The sequence below is a fragment of the Echinops telfairi genome, unplaced genomic scaffold, assembly GCF_000313985.2.
Source record: "Echinops telfairi isolate 266 unplaced genomic scaffold, ASM31398v2 ScPeMD7_7458;HRSCAF=8496, whole genome shotgun sequence".
Taxonomy (NCBI): Eukaryota; Metazoa; Chordata; class Mammalia; order Afrosoricida; family Tenrecidae; genus Echinops; species Echinops telfairi.
In genome coordinates this window covers 23,856,204-23,863,057 of record NW_022111358.1, presented here as the reverse complement: position 1 = coordinate 23,863,057, position 6,854 = coordinate 23,856,204, and the positions used below count along the sequence as shown (strand labels likewise).

At 45.4% G+C, this 6,854-nt stretch overlaps 1 non-coding gene across 1 annotated transcript; it reads left to right on the top strand.

Annotated features, from left to right (window-relative positions):
- Positions 1–5,601: 5,601 nt before the first annotated feature.
- Positions 5,602–5,737, top strand: LOC115872958. The gene has a single exon (XR_004048148.1). It is a non-coding gene; the product is annotated as a small nucleolar RNA SNORA21 (small nucleolar RNA).
- The last annotated feature ends 1,117 nt before the right edge of the window (positions 5,738–6,854 follow it).

The following is a 6,854-nucleotide window of genomic DNA, read 5'->3' as shown; positions in this document are numbered from 1 at the left end:
TGTGTGTGTGTGTGTGTGTTCTGTTGTGTTTGTTAATGGTTCTATGCAGTGGTGGGATTAAAACATTTAACAATCAGTTCGAATTGCCCTAATGATTATTTTAAGTATTCTAAACTATTTTTAAAAAACTGATAGTTTTTAAAAGGTAGTTTATTACTTCATACAGTTAATAGGCAAGTAAAAGAGGTACATAAAGCTAGATTATAAGAGGTTTAAAACAAAAAAAATTTTAAAGAGTTTTAAAACATGAATGAAAAAATATTCCATAATACCTGACAAAACCAATAAACCTGTCATTTAAAATGTTTCCATTTTGCTTCTTGCCTGGGTCCTCCCCGGCACCGTTCTTCGCTTTTCCCCAGTGAGCGCCCGTTGGCTTAGCCATCTGTCGCCGTCAGAGCAGGCGCTGTTCCTGCGGAGGGAGGCCAGTTACACGGACCGTCATGTGTTGGATCGCTTCTCTTCTCTGGATCTAGTTTGTTCACCTTTGAAAAACCCCTTCTTCTGCTGCTGAACGGACAGCACTGTCTGGCCATATTTTTAGCTCTTTGAACACTTTTGGGAACTGCATAATTCCTCGTATCTCATGGGAGTTTGGGGCGAGACACAAAGTGGAAACGGATGATGGTACGTGGCCCTCCGGTTGCTTAGCACGTTTGCTAGTATATGTTTGTTTACCGAAGCAGCAAACACAAAGGAAGAGAAATGTAGTATTTCGCTAAAAAGTATAACGAGTTTTATGAAATGAATAAATAAATATTGCAAGTATTACTGTCCAATTTTTTATATCTATGGGCAGAATGAATATTACAACGGGCGCTTGGAACACGCTGTTGTGCAGGTGAACGTTAAACAAGAGGAAGGAATAAATTTGTAATTTATACACATTGGGCAGCCGCCGACCTTAGCCCGAACCCTGTTTACAAGAGCCGCTTAAAGAACTGGTTCCCAAACGCAACCAAAAATCAGGCATTGGTTCTGCCGAGCCGGTGCGGACCGGCTGAATGCCACCACCGGGCTATGATAGAAAGGGTTTCTTTCATTAAAAAGACGCCTATGAAAACCGGCTGAGCAGATCTACCCTGGAGCGCATGCGTTTGTTTGCCAGGAGATGGGGCTGCCTCGTTCTTTATTTTTAGAAGGGCCTTTGCAGGTGTGATTAAGTTAAAGGTTTTGAGACGAAGCGATTATCTTGGATTATCCCGGTGGATCCTAAATGCCTTGACAAGAGTCAGAGGGAGATTAAACTCAGACCCACAAACGGGAAGATGAGGGAAAGATGGCTGGAGACGAATTAGAAGATGCTGGTGGTGAACATGGGCATGCGGTGGCTTTAGGAATGCCTCTCGTCCCCAGAAGCTGGGAAGGGCAGGGGCAGTACCTCTCTGGGCATGAGCAGGCTCCAGGGCTTCGAGAGAATACGTCTCTCGCTCTCAAGACGCCGAGTCAGTGAGGCGCTTTCCACATGTTGGTGGGTACAGGAAACTAACACGAGTGGTAAGTGGCAGAGATGACGTGGAAGAATTAAAATTTCCATTTCATCTAAAAGAAGGCAGGGGGAAAGGTCAGGAAAAGAGGTGCGGGGAGCAAAGAAACAGAGAGCTGGAAAACAAGCAGCAAGATTATCACATAGAATTCAATGGTCTGAAAATAAAGAAGTGGAATCAAAGGGGAGCCGGGAAGAGGCAGGAGACCCGGCTGCTCTGCAGCTTCCTCCGCGCCCCCGGCTGCTACCGCTCAGGTACTGCAGCCCAACTGCCATGCTACCCTTGTTCCCCGAAAGTAAGACATCCCCCGAAAATAAGACCTACTTCCAGTTTTGCCTCTCGCTGAAATAGAAGGCATCCCCCCGAAAATTAGACCTCCCCGAACATAAGGGTTTGGATTGTTATGATGATGTTCCAGAAGATGATGGCATGACTGCCATTGAATAAATGAGTAAATGTACCATAGACTGTTGTACATGGAAATAATGGTAGTAACAAGACATTCTTGATACTGTAGGATTCACAGTTTGTCTTGTATGCTGGTTTGTGATGACAACTACTACCGTACCATATACAGGTAATAAATTTCCTTTTTTGTTGTTCAACAAAAAATATGTACCATATTCATCTTCATAGAAAAAATAAGACATCCCCTGAAAATAAGACCTAATGCATCTTTGGGAGCAAAAATTAATATAAGACACTGTCTTATGTTCGGGGCAACAGGGTAGATGCTGAAGAAGGCTGCCCCACCATCCACGTGCATCTGCTTTGACTGCGGGTTTCAGTCAACCGCCAGAGGCTGTGGCTTCTTGGTGAGAGCAGCCAGACAACTCTGACAACTCTGAAACGACCTAGCGCCATCCACCCGACCACGCGCGAAGAAGGAAGTGCACCCAAACCAGAGGCCTTCCTGGACTGCCTGCCTCCAGTTTTCGGCACCTGACGCCTGAAGATGCTCTATCGCTTTGTCCCAAGTCAGCTATCTTGAAATGCCTTCCTGGTCAACAGAGAGCTCTGGAGACAGCGTGGGTGGAACCGTGACGTGGAGACGGCGTGCAGAGTTTGACTGCGGTATGGAGCTGAGGAGGAGGAGAAGGCGGAAAGGAGTCTAACAACGGATCATCTCATCACATTCTACCAGAGGTGACCTTTCTCCTGTTGGCGCTCAATGTAGTTGGGAGATACAGAAGATACTGAGGCCAGGGAGCGTATCGCTGCATCATGTCCCAGCTTATGGAATATTTCCCCTTTTCCCACATTCTTTTTTTTCCTCTTAATATAAATCATTACATGGGGGGCTCATATAGCTCTTATCACAAGCCATCCATCCATCCATTGTGTCAAGCACATTTGTACATATGTTGCACTCATTCTCAAAACATTTTCTTTCTACTTTAGCCCTTGTATCAGCTCCTCATTTTTCCCCTCCCTCCCTCCCGCCTTCCCCCTCCCTCCCTCCCTCATGAACCCTTGATAATTAATAAACCATTATTATTTTTTCACATCCCACACTGACCAATGTCTCCTTTCACCCACTTTTCCGTTGTCTGTTCCCCTGGGAGGGGGTTATATGAAGATCATTGTGATCAGTTTCCCCTTTCTCACTCCACCTTCCCCTTCCCCTCCTGGTATCACTACTCTCATTATTGGTTCTGAGGGGTTTGTCTGTCCTGGATTCCCTGTGTTTCCAGCTCTTATCTGTACCAGTGTACATGCTCTGGTCTAGCCAGATTTGTAAGGTAGAATTGGAGTCATGATAGTTGTGGGGAGGAAGCATTAAAGAACTGGAGGAAAGTTGTATGTTTCATCGGTGTTATACTGCACCCTGACTGGCTCGTCTCTTCCTTGTGACCCTTCTGTAAGGGGATGTCCAGTTGTCTACAGATGGGCTTTGGGTCTCGACTCCACACTCCCCCTCATTCACAATGATATGATTTTTTTGTTCTGGGTCTTTGTCGACACCTCATGATCACACAGGCTGATGTGCTTCTTCCATGTGGATTTTGTTTTCCCATATTCTTAATATCATTGTGTTAGTCCAGGTAGACTAAAGAAACAAATTCAGGGAGATTCATATGTGTATAAGAAAGAGGTTTATATACAAGAGCAATTGAATATTGAGAAAACATCCCAGCCCAGTCCAGAGCAAGCCCATAAGTCTGATATTAGCCTATATGTCTGATACCAATCTATAAAGTCCTCTTCAGACTCATGAAGCACATGCAATGATGCCGAATGCAGGAAGATCACAGGCCAGATGGTGGATAGTCTTGTGGATCCAGTGGTGTTGTAAGCATCACAGCACTGGCAGGGGTCTCCACGTGGCTTCTCCAGCTCCCAGGGCTGCATCAGGGTAGGTCCATGTGGCTTCTCCTCAGGGATGTCTCACAGGAAGTGAGCCTTGTTAATAGAGAGTCTCTCAGGGAGTGAGCAGAGAGAGAGAGTATCTCCTGCCTCCAAGGAGGAAGACCAGAATTCCCAGAATCCTCAGGAGAAGGCTATGCCCACACAGAGGCCACATTGGCTCTATCCTGATTGACAGTCTAGACTCCACCCCTACACTCTTAATCCTCAAATTGACACCAGATTATGTAACTGCCACAAGCATCGTTTGCTTTACGTGTTCCTAAATGGACTCACTTGTTTCCGATTAATATTTGAAGCCCCACAAGGCCATCCTAAATCCTAACGAAATCGCTTTAAGCCTCTGTCCTGAAGTGCTGGCCTGTGCATAAGCTTACGCAGGAAGAAGCTGATGAAAACCTTTGTCGTGTGTTTTATGACTGGAAGTTTTAAGTAATAGTCTTGATCTCAGGCTTCTATTAATTTTGATAAGAGCTTTACTGTGTCTTCGTGATGTCACTTTTACTGCTGAGGAGTAGGCGCCAGGCGTGTGGTGGCCTGTTGCGTGCGGATCTGTCCGGATCAAACTGAGTCAAACATAACAAGAACTGGAGAGCGGTGTTTTTTTCCTCCTTAAGAACAAAGTAGCGGCATCTTGCTCTTGAACCCGGAGAATACGTTCCTTCTTTTGTTTACCCCAGAAAATACTTTATAATGAACATGTACAATAAATATTAAACATTCAGTAGTGAAACAAAACAAACTCATAGAAGTGGACCAATACTACCTGTAATAAAGAATCTGTGTATATTTTTTCTAAGGTTTTTTCCGCTCTTTATTCAATCTTCTGTTTTCTTTTTGTTTTGTCTCTGTTGTTGTTTTGGTTTTGTTTCCTACCTGTAGAAGACAGGCCTGGGAAGAAGCCCGAGGAGAGAGCAGCGGGACTGATGGTTTCGGAGGACTTGGGGGAGAGGAGGCGGGAAGGGGGTGGTGAGCAACCAAGCCACAGACAGGGGAACAACTAGCGAATTAAAATCAACAGCGAGGAGGACAGAGATCCCGGTGGTGTTGGAGCAGCAGCAATCCATCTGAGACGAATTACTAAGAGGCAGAAGAAGTGAGCGTGATGGTGGGGCAGGAGGAAGGTAAAAGGAAACAGAGGAAAGATCTAGGAAACAAAGCTATGGATAGAGGTATAACATAGGTGTGCACTTATGCAAATCTATTAATTCATAAATATTAATTTTATGCGTTTTATGAGTTGATATATATCAATAATTGTATGAACATATATATCAATACATTGAGGAAGTGGACAGACTTTGGGACTCTGCTCACATCCTCCCTCAACACAAGAACACTTTGCTCTAATAACCCGGCATTCTGGGATGCTCACCCTCCTGATAGGATCACTGAAGACAAACGTGTGCATAAGCAGATGTGGTGAAGAAAGCTGATAGTGCCCAGCTATCAAAAGATATAGTATCTGAGGTCTTAAAGGCTTGAAGGTAAACAAGCAGCCACCCAGCTGAGAAGCAACACAGTGCACATGGAAGAAGCACTCCAGCCTGTGCGATCATGAGGTGTCAAGGGACTCAGGTAACAACACCAGAAGACACCCCCCAATCATATTTTTGAGAATGAGGGGAGTCGGAGTAGAGACCTAAAACCCATCTCTAGACAAAAGGATATCCCCTCACAGAAGGGTCACAGGAAGGGAAGTGTCAACCAGGGCGCAGTACAGCACCAGTGAAACACACAATATTCCCCCCTTTTAAAAGCACTCATTGGGCCTTTTGCCAGTGACCCACTGAGCCGTCAAAAAGGGCAGATTAAAAAACACCACTTTTGGGTGAAGCGGCAACATCCGGTGTTGTTCAGCTTCAATCGGTGATGTGACAAAAGTACCCGCCTTGGGGACGAAAAGATGGATCTGGGTCACATAAGAAGTCTAAATATTTCCGAAGGATTGGCATAATCCAGAGCGTTTTCTACTGTAGTGGACGTCATGGATCTTGCAAAATTCTAGCACGCAGAAGCTCCAGCTTTGTTTATTTTACCAAGGCCATACCTCCCAACTGCTGTCCCCTTCTCTCTGTCCCAACTTTTGAATTCCAGTCGTTACCAATACATCTTGATTGCACGGTTGATCATTTCCACCCTGACGGGGTTGGCAGAATTCCTCAATTTCGTGCTCAGTAGCTTTAGTAGTTGGTGATACAGTTGAATAATAGTTGCATTAATGGGACTTCCTTGTAGGTGGTATTATCCTTGCACAGACAGCATTGTACTTCAAGGTAGACCTTGAAACGTTCTTTTCTTTCTTTCTTTCTTTTAATCATTTTATTGGGGGCTCTTACAACTCTTGCTACAATCCATACATCAGTTGCATCTGACATATCCATACGTATAGCCCATCATTCTTTTCTAGACATTTACTTTCCAGTGAGCCCTTGGGATCAGCTCCTCTTCTTTCCCCTCCCTCCCCCGCCCCTGCCCGAAATGTTCTCTTCAACAATGACTATGCAGCCATTCCTCTTGAATACGTCGTTCCCAGCACAGCAAACTGTACATTTGTCCAATTCAAAATGGTCAGTCCCAGCCCACTGCAGCTCTAATGCCTGGGATGTTGATTGCTGTGCGTCCCACGTCATTTCTGACAGCTTCAGATTTTCCTAGATTCATACTTGGCACATTCAATGTTCCGATTATGAGTGAATGTCTGCAGCTGCTTCTTCTCGTTTTGAGTCGTGCCCCATCAGCAAATGAAGGTCCCCCAATGAGGAGGCAGCTCTTCCCCAATCCCGGGTGGAGTGCCTGCCCACCCGAGTGGCTCATGGTGTGGTGCAAAATCTGGTAATGTTCTCCTGCCGTCCCAAAGGTCTTCCTGGCTAATCCCTCAGCGGTGGACAGCCCACGCCTTCTTAGTCTGGAAACTCCACGGAAGCCTCTTCACCTTGGGTGACCCTGCTGGTATTTGAAATATTGGTGGCATAGCTTCCCGCATCACAGCAACACACA